Source organism: Pleurodeles waltl, chromosome 5 (assembly GCF_031143425.1).
Source record: "Pleurodeles waltl isolate 20211129_DDA chromosome 5, aPleWal1.hap1.20221129, whole genome shotgun sequence".
NCBI classification, from domain to species: domain Eukaryota; kingdom Metazoa; phylum Chordata; class Amphibia; order Caudata; family Salamandridae; genus Pleurodeles; species Pleurodeles waltl.
This window is the reverse complement of record NC_090444.1, coordinates 100,928,334-100,947,324: the sequence shown is the minus strand read 5'-3', so window position 1 is coordinate 100,947,324 and position 18,991 is coordinate 100,928,334.

Sequence of the window (18,991 nt, the reverse complement as noted above, 5' to 3'; positions counted from 1 at the left end):
GGGCCAAGACAAGACCTTTGACAGGCTTGACACCCACTTTCATTGGCCCAGAATGAGGAAAGCCTCAGATAACTTCTGCAGAGCTTGCCCCACCTGCCAGGCTAGTGGGAAGGCAGGGAAATGGCTTAAAGCTCCCCTGCTCCCACTCCCAGTCGTTGGCACCCCCTTTGAAAGGGTGGGCATCGACATTGTTGGTCCCTTGGACCCCAAAACTGCCTTGGGCAACAGGTTTATCCTGGTTTTGGTGGACCATGCCACCCGCTATCCAGAGACAATCCCTCTGAGAACAGTGACTGCACAGGTGGTGACCAGAGCACTGTTGGGAATATTTACCCGGGTGGGATTCCCTAAGGAGGTCGTGTCTGACAGGGGCACAAACTTCATGTCTGCATACATGAAGACCCTGTGGGATGAGTGTGGGGTGACCTACCGGTTTACCACCCCTTATCATCCTCAAACCAATGGGCTTGTTGAGAGATTCAACCAGACCCTGAAAGGCATGATTGGTGGCCTGACTGAGGCCATGAGGTGTAAGTGGGACGTCCTCTTACCCTGCCTGTTGTTTGCTTATACAGAGGTGCCCAAAAAAGGGGTGGGGTTCAGCCCCTTTGAGCTTCTCTATGGTCACCCTGTCAGAGGACCCCTAAGCATTGTTAAGGAGGGCTGGGAGAAAGCTCCCCAGGCCCCTCCCCAGGATGTGGTCAGCTACATGCTGGCCCTCCGCAAACAAACCCAACGCTTCTGGAAGCAGGCCCAGAGTAACCTCGAGGCCAGTCAAGAGGTGATGAAGGAGTGGTATGACCAGAAGGCCACTCTAGTTGAGTTCTCACCTGGAGACAAAGTTTGGGTGATGGAGCCAGTAGTGCCCAGGGCTCTCCAGGACCGCTGGACTGGCCCCTTTGAGATCAAGGAGCGTAAAGGGGAGGCCACTTACGTAGTGGACCTTAAGACCCCTAGGCCCCCCCTAAGGGTCGTCCATCACAACCGGCTCAAACCTCACTTTGAGAGGTCTGAGGTCAGTATGCTCCTAGTCACAGATGAGGGCATGGAAGAGGAGAGTGAACCTCTCCCCGACCTCCTCGCTGTCAAAGATGGGGATGGGTCAGTAGGGGGTGTCATTCTCTCTGACTCCCTGACTCCAACCCAGAGAGGGTACTGCTATGAGCTGTTAGAGCAGTTCTCCCCCCTGTTCTCCCTTACTCCTGGACTAACCCACCTCTGTGTGCATGACATTGACACAGGTGACAGTCCCCCTGTAAAGAACAAAATTTACAGGTTGTCAGATAAGGTGAAAGCCAGCATCAAAGAGGAGGTCTCCAAGATGTTGACTTAGGGGGTTATTGAGAAATCCAGTAGTCCCTGGGCCAGCCCTGTGGTATTGATTCCCAAGGCTACTGCCCCAGGTGCAAAGCCAGAACTCCGGTTCTGTGTGGACTACCGGGGTCTCAATTCAGTCACCCGGACTGATGCTCACCCCATCCCCCGAGCTGATGAGCTCATTGACAGCCTAGGCGCTGCCAAGTTCCTGAGTACGTTCGATCTTACGTCCTGGTACTGGCAGATTGGCCTGACTGAGGGGGCTAAAGTAAGATCCGCTTTTTCCACGCCTGATGGCCATTACCAATTCCGGGTGATGCCATTTGGGCTGAAAAATGCCCCCGCTACCTTCCAACGGTTGGTTAACGGGGTCCTAGCTGGTAAAGATGCCTACTGTGCAGCTTACCTGGACGACATAGCTGTCTACAGTTCCAGTTGGGAGGAACACCTGCTCCACCTCAAGGAGGTGCTTCAGGCTCTGCAACAGGCAGGCCTGACTATCAAGGCTAGTAAGTGCCAGATTGGGCAGGGTTCCGTGGTGTACTTGGGACACCTAGTAGGTGGTGGCAGGGTGCAGCCACTCCAGGCCAAGATTGAAACTATCAAGGCCTGGCAACCACCTAGAACACAGACTGAGGTGAGAGCCTTTTTGGGCCTCACTGGATACTACCGCAGGTTCGTAAAGGGCTATGGTACCATTGTTTCCCCCTTGACAGAACTCACTTCCAAGAAACAACCTAGGTTGGTGAATTGGACAGAGGCCTGTCAGAAAGCCTTTGATTCTCTGAAGGAAGCCATGTGCACGGCCCCGTGCTCAAGGCCCCTGACTACTCCCAGGAATTTATTGTGCAGACAGACGCTTCAGAGCATGGCATAGGGGCTGTTCTAGCACAGCTGAATGAGGAGGGCTCAGACCAACCAGTAGTCTTTATTAGCAGAAGGCTATTTCCACGGGAACAAAGGTGGAGTGCTATTGAGAGAGAAGCATTTGCTGTGGTCTGGGCACTGAAGAAGCTAAGACCCTACCTGTTTGGGACTCACTTCCGGGTTCACACAGACTACAGGCCCCTCAGATGGCTCATGCAGATGAGGGGTGAGAATCCAACACTCTTGAGATGGTCCATTTCCCTAAAGGGGTTGGACTTTACGGTGGAGCATCGCCCAGGGGTTGACCACACCAATGCTGATGGTCTCTCCAGATACTTCCGCCTTAGCGATGAGAGCTCCCAGGAGGTCGGGTAGCTCTCCCCACTTTCAGCTGGGGGGGGCACATGTTAGACCTGACATGCCTTAGGGTGGTCACCCCTAACTTTTTGCCTGCCTCCCTCCACTTTTTGGACCCTGTTTTGCTGGTTTTTAGACTCTGCGCACTTTACCACTGCTAACCAGTGCTAAAGTGCATATTCTCTCTCCCTTTTTAAACATGGTAACTTTGGATTATACCTGATTGGACTATTTAATTGACTTATAAGTCCCTAGTAATGTGCACTATATGTGCCTAGGGCCTGTAGATTAAATGCTACTAGTGGGCCTGCAGCACTGGTTGTGCCACCCACTTAAGTAGCCCCCTTAACCTTGTCTCAGCCCTGCCATTGCAAGGCCTGTGTGTGCAGTTTCACTGCCACTTCGACTTGGCATTTAAAAGTACTTGCCAAGCCTAGAACTCCCCTTTTTCTACATATAAGTCACCCCTAATGTGTGCCCTAGGTAACCCCTAGAGCAGGGTGCTGTGCGGGTAAAAGGCAGGACATGTACCTGTGTAGTTATATGTCCTGGTAGTGTAAACCTCCTAAATTCGTTTTGACACTACTGTGAGGCCTGCTCCCTTCATAGGCTAACATTGGGGCTGCCCTCATACACTGTTGAAGTGGCAGCTGCTGATCTGAATGGAGCAGGAAGGTCATATTTAGTATGGCCAGAATGGTAATACAAAATCCTGCTGACTGGTGAAGTCGGATTTAATATTACTATTCTAGAAATGCCACTTTTAGAAAGTGAGCATTTCTTTGCACTTAAATCTTTCTGTGCCTTACAATCCACGTCTGGCTGGGCTTGGTTGACAGCTCCTTGTGCATTCACTCAGACACACCCCAAACACAGGGTACTCAGCCTCACTTGCATACATCTGCATTTTGAATGGGTCTCCCTGGGCTGGGAGGGTGGAGGGCCTGCTCTCACACAAAGGACTGCCACACCCCCTACTGGGACCCTGGCAGACAGGATTGAACTGAAAGGGGACCTGGTGCACTTCTTAGCCACTCTTTGAAGTCTCCCCCACTTCAAAGGCACATTTGGGTATAAAACAGGGCCTCTGCCCTACCTCATCAGACACTTGCTGGAGAAGAAACCTGAACCAGAAACTACATCCTGCCAAGAAGAACTGCCTGGCTGCTCAAAGGACTCACCTGTCTGCTTTCTATAAAGGACTGCTGCCTTGCTGTTGGCCTGCAGCCTTGCTGATCTCTTGTCTGGCTGTTAAAGTGCTCTCCAAGGGCTTGGAAAGAGCTTGCCTCTTGTTCCCTGAAGTCTCAGGACCAAAAAGACTTCTCTTTTTCACTCGGACGCTTCGTGCGCCAAACTTTTTGACGCACAGCTTGTTCAGCGAAAAACTCCGCACACTGACGCTGATCGACGCGATGCCTTAGGGACGACCAGAACTTCGATGCACGGCCTCGCAAGGACAACGACGCCCGACCTCCAGAGGAGAAATCGACGCAACGCCTGCTGTGAGAGCGAAACTTTGACGCACAGCCCCACAGAACGATGCGCAGCCGGAAAACAAGCAGGAGAATCCACGCACAGATCCGGGACATCTGGTAATCCCCGAGATCCACATAAAGAGACTGTCCGCGCGCCGGAAAACGACGCACGACTAACCCGCGTGAAAAATAACGACGCAAGTCTGTGTGTGCTGGGGAGAAATCGACGCACACACCATTTTTCCACGTATCTCTTCTTCTGCGGCCCTCTGTGGAGATTTTCCACTCCAAACCAGGTACTTTGTGCTTGAAAGAGACTTTGTTTGCTTTTTAAAGACTTAAGACACTTTATATAACTTTTCAGTAATATCTTTACAGATTCACATTACAACTTTATTCGTTTTGACCTACAATAATCCTGATAAATATTATATATTTTTCTAAACACTGTGTGGTGTATTTTTGTGGTGCTATATGGTGGTATTGTATGATTTATTGCACAAATACTTTACACATTGCCTTCTAAGTTAAGCCTGACTGCTCGTGCCAAGCTACATGAGGGTGGCCACAGGCTAATTTTGGAGTGTGTGTGACTTACCCTGACTATAGTGAGGGTTCTTGCTTGGACAGAGGGTAACCTGACTGCCAACCAAAAAACCCATTCCTAACAGTGTCCACAAGGGGCAGATTGGCACTGTCCCTTCGCCCTCAAGTGGGCATCTCCCTAATTGCATGGTGGGTGGGTGACGCGTGTAGAAATCTTGATCCCAATGTTCCGATGCCCCTCCTTCTCTCCCTCCCTTCAACACAATCTGCGTCTGGAAGCTGTGACGGAAAGAGACAGGGCTTTTTCACTCTTCATTAGTCACCGGCCACCACAACAGGCTATGGGCAGCCGTGCAGCTGGCATAACAACCCCTCCCACCACCCCCCAACTCCCACACATACAAATACTGCCATAGAGAGTGCAGTAAACACCTCCTGTAGTGAAAAATTGTACACAAGGTGTGCGTTCACGAAAAGTACACCTGGTGCCACCATATAGCTCCTAAAAAAGTGCAGTGAATGATACTATTGCAGTGCACGCAGCTGCAGCACACACATCAAGTGGTTCAGTTTGCGCAAAACTTGCTGTGCTCACACTAGTCCACAGTGTGCGAAAATAGTGCAACAAGAAAGCATAATTTGGAGACAGACACTATGGAGTAGATTTACAAGACCCTAGCGCCATTTTTTTACGCTAATGTGGCATTAATGAGGCCATTTTCCTTTGCCGTATTTACAAAGTAGCTCAGTGCTTGCATTGTGCCACTTTGTGACCCATTGTGCCACATTATGCCTGCGCCAGGTATAATGTATGCAAGGGGGAAGTCCCAGCGGTGGGACGCCTTTGAAAATGGTGCAGTGAAATTTACAACATTTCACTGCACCATTTGGAGCATCATTTTTAATGCCTGCTCAGAGCAGGTGTTAAAATGACACATCCATAATAACATAAGGGCCGCCTTGCACTTTGCTGCACTAGCATCAAAACTTTAGACGCCAGTGGAGGAAAGCGCCACAATAGCATCTAAAATTCTGGTGCTATTCTCCTAACGAGCGCCATGGTGCACTATATTATAAATACAGCGCACACATGGTGTTGTTAGGTGGGGCAGGAGCGATGGAAGAAAACTGGCGCATCAGCACTGATGCACCAGTTTCTTGTAAATCTGGCCCTAATTACAAGATTGTGCCTGGGTGGTAAAGATGTTGCCTAGGCCCTAGTCATAGACCAGCACATTCCTTGAGGTGCGAATGCCGAGCGTGCACCCTGTATCGCAAAGTTCCTTAGAAGGCGTGTACATTGTTATAAACCCACATTATTCCATACACTGGCGCACGTGTGTTGATTTAATAGAACAAGGCGCACCCCTGTGTTTCCCTCTGCGCCGGCTGTGAATTTGCTGCTGTGCTCCAACCCAGCAACCTTTGCACCATTGTGCAAGGACGGCTGCGTTGAGGGGGAGATTGTTTTTGTGCGGAAGGAACACCTTACTATACAAAAAATAATCTTAAATGACGATTTGTTCTTTCTATGCAGAATGCAGCACACATAGAAAGAGCAAAAAACGAAGAGAAATAAAAGCTTTTCCCCTTGTTGTACCCTGCTAAATATATGAAAACTCCTAAATCTGGGGCAGCATCAAAATGCAATGGGGTTCCTGTGGAATGCCCACAGCAACACCCATTGCACGCCCCTTCCACGCAAAGTACTGCGTGTGAAGGGGCAGTCTTTACAAGGTGGCATTAAGCCACAAAATGTGGCTTAACGGCAACTTGTAAATACAGTGCAGTGCATAGTACCACCGGCCACCGGTGGCGCTAGGGGCTCTTAAATATGCCCCTATATGAAGGCTGGGCTGAAACACACCTCCCAGCTCAAACGGAGGGAGGACACCGCCCACAATGCTCCGAAGCGCCAAAGGCGCCATAATTGGGACTCGCGCTTCCGCTGCGCACATCACTCTGCACCTGGACTCGGGGCGGAAGGCTGGGCTGAAACACACCTCCCAGCTCAAACGGAGGGAGGACTCCGCCCACAACGTTCCGAAGCACCAAAGGCGCCATAATTGGGACTCGTGCTTCCGCTGCGCACATCACTCTACACCTGGACTCGGGGACGGAAGGCTGGGCTGAAGCACACCTCCCAGCTCAAACGGAGGGAGGACACCGCCCACAGCGCTCCGAAGCGCCAAAGGCGCCATAATTGGGACTCGCGCTTCCGCTGGCACATAACTCTGCACCTGGACTCGGGGGCGGAAGGCTGGGCTGAAACACACCTCCCAGCTCAAACGGACGGAGGACTCCGCCCACAACGCTCTGAAGCGCCAAAGGCGCCATAATTGGGACTCGCGCTTCCGCTGTGCACATCACCCTGCACCTGGACTCGGGGCGGAAGGCTGGACTGAAGCACACCTCCCAGCTCAAACGGAGGGAGGACACCGCCCACAACACTCCATAGCGCCAAAGGCGCCATAAATGAGACTCGCGCTTCCGCTGTGCACATCACTCTGCACCTGGACTCGGGGGAGGAAGGCTGGGCTGAAACACACCTCCCAGCTCAAACGGAGGGAGGACACCGCCCACAATGCTCCGAAGCTCCAAAGGCGCCATAATTGGGACTCGCGCTTCCGCTGCGCACATCACTCTGCACCTGGACTCGGGGGCGGAAGGCTGGGCTGAAGCACACCTCCCAGCTCAAACAGAGGGAGGACACCGCCCACAACGCTCCAAAGCGCCAAAGGCGCCATAATTGGGACTCGCGCTTCGGCTGCGCGGAACGCGCCCGGGCACGTGCCCGGGCGAAGACCGGGCCAAGAGCGGGCCCGTCTGCGCCCGTCAGCGGCCGACTGAGGCTGGGCTGGGCCCACCCTCGTGGTATTAATTTCAAAAGTTAATTTTTATCAACTACATTTTAAGTGTACTATTACACATTGTTTGCACAAAAAGTCAGTTTAACCCATTGCATACTAGGCCACACTCACCTTCTCACTTACCATAAGACAAGGGATCTTGTGTAAAAACGAAGTCTGTATATATATATTCAAAGAAGCACTTAAATCCATTATGGGCAAGAGAAAGGTGGGGAGACAAAGGGTGGACATAGAACCTGGCCGCATAACCATCGACTCCTTCCTAGTTAGAGCAGTAGGGGTCATTTCAAAGGAAATGGACCTCGCGGAAAGGCACTTGTCACTGGGAACAGTAAAGTGAGGAGAAGATATAGGCGGAAACCAGGCTCCCACGATCATACACCGGTTTTCCATCCCGCACCTAACACCTTGGCTCTGACGGATGGAGACTCTTTAATAGAACCCATGACCCCATCGAGTAACAACCCCATATCCCCTTGTCACTCGCCAATCGTAAAAATAAAGAAACACTGCAGGAGGGGGACAGATAGCCACTTGGGCCCTATTTTGGGTGGAAATACAGTACCCTCGGACTGGAAAGACCTCACACCCCTCCTTGATAACCTGCTGAAACCCATCCTCTCAAAACTGGACAAACTGGAGGAAGAGGTGGGGAAATTTTTGACTTCTATAAGAAATCCCCTCTACTATCCAACCCCCTCAATCTAATGAACCCCGGGGTCCAGAACACCATTCTTAATACCCAAGACCACCCGTCTGTCTCAAGGAGCACAGATACCCTTGACCTGCAGGGAACGATTCTAAATACCAGCACTGAGGTCACATCGCAAGGACAGCCAAGAGCAGGTCAAGCTATAGCCCACCAAAGGATATTAAGGGGCCCCAAGACACTGATACCTCTAGAGCACGGGATACTGCCTATATAAACAGACCACCGGACCACGCCCAAAGCGATGCCCACCCATGTCCAAAACAACCAGCTACAGGACATCACCCTACATACCATCAGAAACATAGCTTCGCCCAGCTCCACCCGAGGGAACCGCTACCCACTGTTAACTTACCGCCAGAGTCATGTCCTTATGTAATTATTATGACAAAAGTCCCCCCTTTACGGGCTGGCCAGACAGAGCACCAAGCTGATCTTAAGAACAAAGTTATGCACTGGCTAGCTCAGAACAATCTTTTCTCAGTGGGAAACGCCCATCAGATAATACTTACCCGGAGAGTGGGATGGGTGGGCCCTCTAGGGAAAGACCAAGAGGGGAACTGTGTCATCATCAACTTTAGAAACCCTGGTATAGCTAGGGACATCCTGTGCAGGGACTCGTTTCAACCAAAAGATAGTAACTCACCAGAACTGTCCCCGTTAGGATTATTTTATAGACATCTGCAACCAGGTCAACCAGGATGCCAAATCTTCCCTAGCATACCACCATGGTCTATGACGACATACCCAGGCGATGACACTCACAACATACACCCCACTACTCTGTTACCCCTAAGCAATAAATATCAGATACCATCATCATTATCAGCTAACGACTGACTGGGAGGAGAGGGAGTTGTAGAGTAAGAGAGGGAGAAGCATAGGATAAAAGAACCATCTAATGATGGTACAGATCAGACCCCTAACATGCACCCTTTAGTCCCTCAGGACAGGGAAGAGATGGGACCTGGGGCCGGGATCACAATAGACCTTGAGGGGGTCAGGGGTGTTAACAGAGGCACCTCCATTTGAAGCTCATGTAGGTAGGGAGGACTTACGGACCCAGGACCCTGACAGGAATATAACTGGCCGCCATTATTTCACTACATGGAATGTGCAGGGTCTACGAGGTAAAATCATGTCGGAAGAATGGGGCTCACTCCTTAACAAGCTAGATGTGCTTTGCATCCAGGAAACCTGGTGCACCACACCCACCCATGTACTTGGTTTTACAGCACACTCACTACTAGCCACACCATCTCCATCTGGGAGGGCAAAGGGGGGGCTTGTAGTCCTTATCGCAAATAAACTTCCCGCAGTGATCAAAAAGACCCTGATGGAGACCTCGCACTTTCAACTACTATGGGTGAGACACAAGAATAAGGCTGATATGATCATCATTAACTTTTACAATAACATCTTTGACATCACTAGGCACAGGGTTGTTCATGCACTGAAAAAAAGCTTGGAAAAACTGTTAAAAACCATTGGCGCCAACCCCATTATTGTATGGGCTGGGGATTTTATTACCCAGTCCTGCACCCGTACCTCCCCCGGGTCGTGCGGATTTACTAATCCTTATGGGACAGGTTATGATCATTTCTCTCATAACGAGTATGGAGAAGCCCTTAACTTGATGCTATCTACCTACGATCTAATGCTCCTAGAACGTAAGCATGGTAACTCTAATGAAATCATCCCAACCCATAGGGGCGCAAAATCAACCTCAGTCATCGACCACATCATCCTGTCATCCTTTGCACTTATTAGCATAGACACGCCATATACAATGGTGTCTCTCCTTAGTGATCATGATGTGATCGTTCTTCCTTTGTCTTTCTGGGGGCCAAAGGATACATTCTATACTACCTCAAATCAGATTGAAGCATACAGATCAACGGGGGTGAGACGGATATGGGGGGACATAGTGCCTGATGATATTCAACAGGACATTATATGTGGCTGCCATCAGGAAGTAGACTACTGTTTAAAGGAGGACACAGAGGCCACCAAGTTAATAAAATGTTTTGGGATTATTACTGCTTATATACAAGGGCTGCTGACATATAAACCTTCTCAGAAACAGCCTCTGCATAAAAAGGGGTGGTTTGACCAGGCTTGCACAAAAGCAAGGGGGAATCTTAAATTGGCTCTGCAGTCTTCACATAGAGACCCGGAAGGTATTAAGTCCCTGATATCTATTTATAAGAAGACACTAGAACGCAGGAAACAGGAACTGAGGGAGGATGCATGGTCTAAACTGGCTGAGGCAACAGAGACCAACAATACTAAATTGTTCATGGCAACCATTAACGCCCCCTTTCTCTCAGACTGCACAACATGGGTGACCCATTTTACAGAGGTTTTTATGAAAGGGACGGGCCACTAGATCTAACTAGACAGGACTCTCGGGAACAAGCTTACTTCCCGGAGATCACGATAGATGAGGTCCGTTCTGCAATCCAGGCAGGTGCAGAAGGCAAGGCTCCTGGACCAGACGGCACCCCCTTGGATGTTTTTAAACATAATACTTCCCTCTGGACCCTAATCTTGACTAGAATTTGCAATCTGGCCCTATCTGGTGACCTTGTGCCATCTTGGTACACATCCATCATAATACCTATTTACAAGAAGGGGGACAAGTCAGACCCAAAAAACTATCGCCCAATCTCACTGCTGGACTCGTCTTTGAAAACATGTAGTAGAATAATCCTGGAAAGACTAACGGACTGGGTGGAGAAAAATAACATCTTGTCACCGGTCCAGTATGGCTTTAGGAAAGGTCTAGAAACTATAGAGCAGTGTGTTAACCTAGACCTACTTATAGGTAAATACACCAAGGCTAAGAAAGACACCTTATACTTATGCTTTGCTGACCTCAGTAGTGCCTTTGACCTTGTCGAAAATGCACTTCTGTGGTCCACCCTATTAGAGATAGGCGTCCCAAGGTATATCATCTACTTCTTGGCCGACCAGTATAACAATCTGTCATGCAGAGTATGCTTTGGCCAACAAGGCAAATGTACCCCCCCCCTTTGAGATAGGTAGAGATATCCGCCAAGGCTGTGTCCTTGCCCTGCTACTGTTTTCCCTATACATCAATGGAGTAGACAAACAACTGCAGGGCCTGCAGGCAGACCCCCCATATGTGGCCGTTCACCCAGTACCTGCTCTACTCTATGCAGATGATCTAGTCATGATCTCCAGAACCCCTGTGGGGCTCCAAAAGTTAATGAGTGGTTTTGAACATTTTATGACATCCAAGGGTATGATTATTAACAAAACTAAAACATTTACTATGGCCTGTGGTAAGAAGATAAAAAGAAGATTCCACATTCAGAATAAGGAGATCAGTACAGTAGACTGTTTTAACTACTTAGGGGTACTATTGGCTAGTAATGGTAAATGGGATCAACAGATTAGGTAGAATGAAACACAGAAGTAATTCAGGAGCCATTTTTAGATTTGCAAGCAAACTAGGGAGCCGCCCCATAGACACCATGTTAGAAATGTATAAGGCCAAAGTAATCTCCACAGTTGCCTATGGTGCTGGGGTGTGGGGCCATACTAAAACGACTCCCCTACAAGTAGAAGAGAATAGCTTCCTGAAACGTATGCTATACCTGCCCACCTCAGCTTCTAACTGGTCTACACACCAAGAAGTGGGCTTACAATATCTGGAAGATGTGCTGCAGGTCATACCCCTGCTCTTATGGCATAGTATATGGTCTAAGGAAGTAACTGGCTTCACTAAAAACCTAATACTGGATTGTTTGGGTCTGGATAACGTCATGAGCATTCCTTGGATGGCTTTTATTGAGCTTCCTTTTAAAACCTTTTTTAATATATCTATTATCCAGAATCCAGAGGATGCACTGACCTTCACCCAAAAAACCATTAAGGAAACATTTATAAAAGCTAAGGGGGACACAAGGAAGATAGACGATTCTACCAAATCCACTGTTGGTTTTTATCTAGCCTATTCTACTAATGTAGGTTAATTTGGCTATCTCTTCATGGTCACTAATGCATAGCACAGGCTTGTTTTAACCAGGTTTAGGCTGGGCATAGCCCATCACCTAGTAGCATACCCTTGCGTTAGGCACTGTCCTCTGGAGACAGATAGATGCCCCTGTGACACAGTGAGTAAACAAGGCACTTTACATTTTATTCTATTCTTTAGTTTCTATGAATATATTAGAGCCTTTTACCTTAATCCTATTTTCCAACTATTCCACATAAGAACTCACCAGGAAGCACTGAAACTCTTGTTGGCCTTAGATTATCCATATATATGCTATAGGGTAGCAAATTTTATTATAAAAGCTATGCACATCAGGAAAGGTCTTATCATACCCTGAAATCTGTATTTATGTTTTAGTCATTTTTTATTATTTAAATCGTTTATCTTGATTTTTGTGCCATCGTTTATGTATTTTATTGTATACACCATGTACTTTTATGGCTCACTTTTGGTATAGCCGAATAAAGATTATGAACTGAACTGAACTGAGACCATTCACACATCACCGTGAACGTGGCTGCAGGAGTTCATTGCCTCTGTGCACTGTCATTCCTGCGTTTAGACTTCCCTCCACTGGCAGCGGGCCAGCTGAGTCGCCCTCTCACGCTGGGCACCCCCTCCTTCCCTGGCAAGCCACGACGGCAGGTCAAAGGTCAGCGAAATAACTAAAGATGGAAACTTTTTGTGACGCACGGAATTAGTAAACCTAAATGAAATAATCAGCGTAGCCACATGCTGGAAGATAGTACAGTTTTGACAGCTGGTGAGAGCGGGCTGGGACACCCACCAGAAATGCGGGGGAGTGACTCCCTGTCCTCCACTAATACAACTCATGGGTAAGTGCATTAACCCTGCCAGCCCCTGAAGTACCCTCTTGGAGCATCGTTCACTCCCTGGCACAATCACACTACAGGCCACTGGAGGGATCCCGTTTATTAGTATACGTTGCCTCTCAAGCTCCGCCTATTTTCACCTGATAGTTTTTGGGGGGGCAGACATATATTTGCCACCAAACTGGGGTGCTCGTGAGATGGCAAAGCGTAAAACAATGCTTCTTTTTTCACAACCGCATTAAGGGCTGGGGTTGGTTTGAAATATAGATGTTTGTAAGTGCATACCGATCGATGTCCGGTACAGAGCCTAGAGACGCTTGGATACGATAAAGCGCTTTATGATTAGGTTGGTAAGGCTAGAGGATGGAGCACTTCTTTGGAAAGCACGACCGGATGGAGCGCTTCACTGGGAGGCAAGGAAGGAAGGAAGGAGTATGAAGCGCTTTATTTTGGGAATCAAGAAACGGATGGAGCTCTTCTTTGGGCGACTGGAAAGGAAGTAGTATAAAGCGCTTCAGTGGGAATCAAGGAGCGGATTGACACGGAGAGCTCCAGTGGGAGTGAAGGGACAGATGCAGGATCAAGCACTTTATTGGGAGGCAGGAATAGATGGAGGATGGGGCTCTTTTTTAGGAGTAGGGAAGAAAGGTGTATGAAGCGCTTCATTTGGGAAACAAGGAGCGGATGGACATGGAGTGCTTCCTTGGGAGGAAAGTGGCAGGTGCAGGACGAATCACTCCCTTGGGAGGCAGGGAACATATGGCTGTTTCGTTGGGAGACAGGAACTGATGGCGGATGTTGCGCTTCATTATTTTACAGGGAACAGATGGAGGATAGAGCGCTTCATTGGAAAGCAGGGAATGGTTGAAGGATGTTGTGTTTCATTGGTTTACATGGAATAGATGGAGGATAGAATGCTTCATTTTGGAGACTCGAGACAAATGGGGGTGGAGCGCTTTGTTGGGAGGGGGGACGGATGGGGAAAGAAGCACTTTGTCAGACAAGGAAGAGATGGAAGAGGGAACGTTTCATTGGGAAGCAGTGAAGAATGGCGGATGGAGCGTGACGAACAGATGGAGGATGGAGCGGTTCAGTGGGATACAGAGAGCAGGTAGAGGATGCCATCCTTCACTGGATCCAGTGAACAGATAAGAAGATGGAGAGCTTCACTTTGTGGTGGGAATGGATTGAGCGCTTTATTGGGCTGGGCTGGATGCAATATAGAGTACTTCACTGGGAAGCCATGAAGGATGGAGGATCCATTGCTTTATTGGGAGAACAAATGGAAGATGGAGTTCTTGTTTGTGAGGGAGGTAGAGGGAATATGGAGTGATTCATTTGGAGACAGAACAGAGGGAGGATTCAGCGTTTCATTGGGAGGCAGGGAACAGATGGAGGATGGAGTACTTCCTTGGGAGGCTGGAAAGTATATAGGATGGGGCTCTTCATTGGGATGCAGGGAAGGATGGTGGGTGGGGTGCTGTGAAGTGATGAAGGATGGAACAATTCTTTGGGATTTAGGAAACGGAGGATAAAGTGCTTCATTGGGATGCAGGGAACAGATAGAAGATTAAGTGCTTCATTGGGATGCAAGGAACGGATGGATGATTCAGTACTTTATTAAGAGGCAGGGAACAGATGGAAGATGCAGTATTTTATTGTGAGGCAGGGAACAGATGGAGGACGCAGTACTTTGTTGGGAGGCAGGGAACAGAAGGAGGATATATTGGTTTTTGGGATTCATGGAAGAGATGGAGGATTCAGTACTTCATTGGGATGCAAGGAACAGATGGAGGATGCAGTGTTTTATTGGGAGTCAGGGAACAGGTAGAAGATGAAGCGCTTCACTGGGATGCAAGAAACAGATGAAGGATGCAGTGCTTTATTGGAACACAGGCAACAGATGGAGGGCAGAGTGCTTTATTGTGATGCAGGGAACAGATAGACGATCAAGCGCTTCTTTGAGATGCAAGGAACAAATTGAAGATGAAGTGCTTTATTGGGATGCAAGAACAGATGGAGGATGCAGTTCTTTATTGGAAGGCAGGGAACAGATGGAGGATGAAGTGCTTTATTGGAAAGCAGGGAACAGATGGAGGATAGAGTGCTTTATTGTGATGCAGGGAACAGATAGACGATCAAGCGCTTCTTTGAGATGCAAGGAACAAATGGAAGATGAAGTGCTTTATTGGGATGCAAGAACAGATGGAGGATGCAGTGCTTTATTGGGAGGCAGGGAACAGGTGGAAGATGGACACCTTCATTGGGAGCCTGAGAACTATGTAGGATGGAGTTCTTCACTGGGAAGCAGGGAAGGATGGTGCAGAAATTGCACTGAACCCACGGAGGTTGCAGTGTCACTAGGAGGCATGAAACAGACGAATGATGGTTGATGATGGTTGAGGACACTGAAAGAACTGAAAACTGACATTCTTTCACATTTGCAAGAAGAGATGCTTTGGTCAAGCTATCGGACTTTCAGTGGGTTATCTCTTTTGTTTTGCTCAATATGACAGCCATGCTTTGAGTGAAAAACGAAAAGCACTGGCACATCTTCTCAAGAATGTTCTTTAGGTAAATATGTGTAATTGGTGTGAATTTGAATGGACTATCTCGTTATAAGACAATGTTTGCTTGGACATAAAAAGCATCTCTTTATAAAAATAAGGGATGTCATCTACAGATTTTTTTACTAGCAGAGTCGTTCACTCATTCAAAACATAGAGGTAAGCTGACTCACTCCCTTCTCCAATTCCCATTCATGAACCAACATTCCCTCTTTGTCAGTCCTCCTGCCAGGTCTGGTATCTTCCTGAGTCACAAAGTTCTTGCTTCCCAGACCTGGGCAGCTCATGGTGAAAGGGCCTTCAGCTACAGAGGTCATTGCCTTGTGGGAGCAGACTGTGGGCTGTGACTGGAATGAAGGCTATAGAACATGATCCATTGGCCAGGAGTATGAAGAACAGCTGTGTCACCCTGCCTTAGGGTCTCCTACGTCTGCTCCAAGGACACCAAGGACCAGTACCACACTTCCGGCACCCGCCTCCAACAAGTAATATCCCCATGGAAAGGTTTACGCCATACTCCTTCAGCACAAGCCACACTTGTGAACACACAAATGTGAACAGAAATGATCAGAGAGCAAGCCCAGAATCTTTCAGGAAATGCATCCACCTTATGGAAATAGCTAAGTCTTAGAAAATACCAAGTATATAATCAGGGCTCGGAGAACTGATCGAAGTTCTAATTGCTAGTTGGTCATGTCAACAAAATACCCAGTAAAGTATCTAGTAATTTGATTCCCTGGCACTAATTAGGGTATCCGATAAACAGATTTCTGACCAGGAAACTCATGGCTTGACTACTGCTCAAATCAAAAATGTCTAAGTTAGCAATTAGAGTATGAGTACTTTGGTCAGTAACGCTGGTGCCAAAATTGGAACTGCTGACGAGGGTACTTGATGCTTTGCTAATAGTACCGTTCAAATTCGTGACCATAGCAGCGAGGCAAGAATTACTGACCTTGCCACTTCCTGACACATACATCACTAACCGGGGTGTTGATGCTGAAATCACTAGGAGTCGGTGATTGCAGGTGTAGGTAACAATTCCAAATGGTAACTATGAAAAAATCAGAGGCTTAGGAAAGCTTGTAGAAGCCCACAACACGTCTGATGCAAAAACATAGACTGCAGGCAAAATATTCTAAGTGTGATTCCCAATGCCAACTTCCTAGCGCTTCGCGGTCTGAACCGTTGGAGCATATAATGCTAAATCTACTAAATTTCTATTCTACTTTTATAAAATGTCTTCAATACTTCAAGGAGAGAGAAGAAAATGTGATTAAACTAAAACTCAAGATAGATTTTAAAGTGCCTAGCTCTTCATATGGGAAGAATGCAAGAAGACCTTAGGATGACAATACATTGGGGAATGGAAAAATACTGGCCTTGCTACATCTGCAGTTCCCTCTGACCTATACCCGCTTCAGAACAAAACTATGTTACTTGAACAGTCAGGCTCTGTGCAATGTAAAACACTGAAATAAAAAATGGCGGATTGTCTAAAATGTGTGTTGAGGTGTAATATTACAAAGCCCTCAGTAATACTTTAGGCAGGTATAAAAACAATTTAATGTGTTAATTCATGTAGTTATAAAAATGTGTTTTTAGTAACTCCACCCCTATTACCAGCCACTATGAGTTTCTAGGCCCGGAATTGGTCAAAACATACAAAACACATATTTACTAAGTCCAAGTCTACATGTTTTTCTTGAATCCGGGTCCATTTCCACTTACATTTTCCTCTTGCTTTCAGTAGGAGCAAAATGTGGTTGGAACCTTATTCAGTTTTACCGGGTGTGTTCCTACACCTCATACAACTTGTAACCAGGTAGAGCGGTATCTTATCCCCTAACACCCATCTATGTCATCCCAAACTAGGTATAATGGGGCCCTAAGTATGGTAACGACTTGGAAATTGATGACCTGGGATAGTAATTCTGTGCTACTGCTAAAATAATAACTAAGGGTCTGATTTAAAAGGTGGTGGACTATTTGCTCCGTCACAACTGTGATAGATATCCTGTCTGACGAAATCTAAATCCCATTATGCCCAATGGGATTTAAGTTTCAGCGGATGGGATATCCGTCATCCTTGTGACAGAGTAACCCATCCACTGAGTTCTAAATCAGTCCCTAGATTACCGAAGACCAAGTCACTAACAAGCATTTGATTATGTACTGGTGCAAATTAAGGGGGTTATTCTAACTCCGGAGGAGTGTTAATCCGTCCCAAAAGTGACGGTAAAGTGACGGATATACCACCAGCCGTATTACGAGTTCCATAGGATATAATGGACTCGTAATACGGCTGGTGGTAAATCCGTCACTTTTCCGTCACTTTTGGGACGGATTAACACCTCCTCCAAAGTTAGAATAACCCCCTAAATCACCAACTAGGTTAATGATGCTAAAGTTTCTTACACCTCACATCTAACCATGTTATTGATGCCCCAATAACTGCAAGAGTACTGGTGCTGTAATAACTGAATAAAGGTACAGATGTTTTTGTAACTTACACAATGAATCATTCAGAATGTGGACTGGTGAACTGAAGTATAGGTCATTAATCAGTAGGGCGACTCCCTCACTTTAGCTCATTGCAGACTCCATGTCCAGCCCTGAACGTTTCACTTGCAAATTATTAATTTCATGTGTGTTAATCAGTTCAATGGAATCAAAACACAACTACATAATCAAGAATACAGTAGGCTATCATGCAAAAGTCCAAGAATGGAAAACAGTATCCGTTAGGACCCGGAGGGAGGAGGTCACCTTACTTACCAGGGTACAGATGCTCAGGTCCATGACCATGGTACTATTGCAGTTCTCTGGCTGTGGTGCTGATTTTCAGACCAATGATCTTGGCACTGGTCAGATCACTGAGGACAGCACTATTGCTCAGGTTTCTGTTTGGGTACCCATGCCCTTAAGGCTCAGCACGGTACACATGCACCAAACATAAGCGTAAAACTGATGCTCAGTTTGCTGACTGTTGCTGTGACTTCAGCACCTTGAAACCCTCACAGGTGATTTATAAATGTTTTATTGATTTGAACTCAGTGTTGATAATTGGATTGCTGCTTGAATTTTGACCCAGGGCACAATGCTTGAATCACTGAATGTAGTGGAAATGCTCTATTTGACCAAGAATCTGATGCTGATATTACTAAACAGGTACTGATTTGCAGGGTACTGGCCAAACTGATGATCCACACATTACCGACCAGGTTACCGTACTAACTCTTTGATAACTGACCAGTGGTCTTATTCCCTGGCTAAATACTGTTCTGGTAACTTTCTGTCACTTGATAGGGTTACTAAGGTCTGTATCCCCTATACAATGAACTGCCCATGGTGTCTTCCCTAGCTGTGGCACAGAGAGGGTGATGCCTCGCTCACACTGCTAAGACCTTAGATGAAGTTGCAACC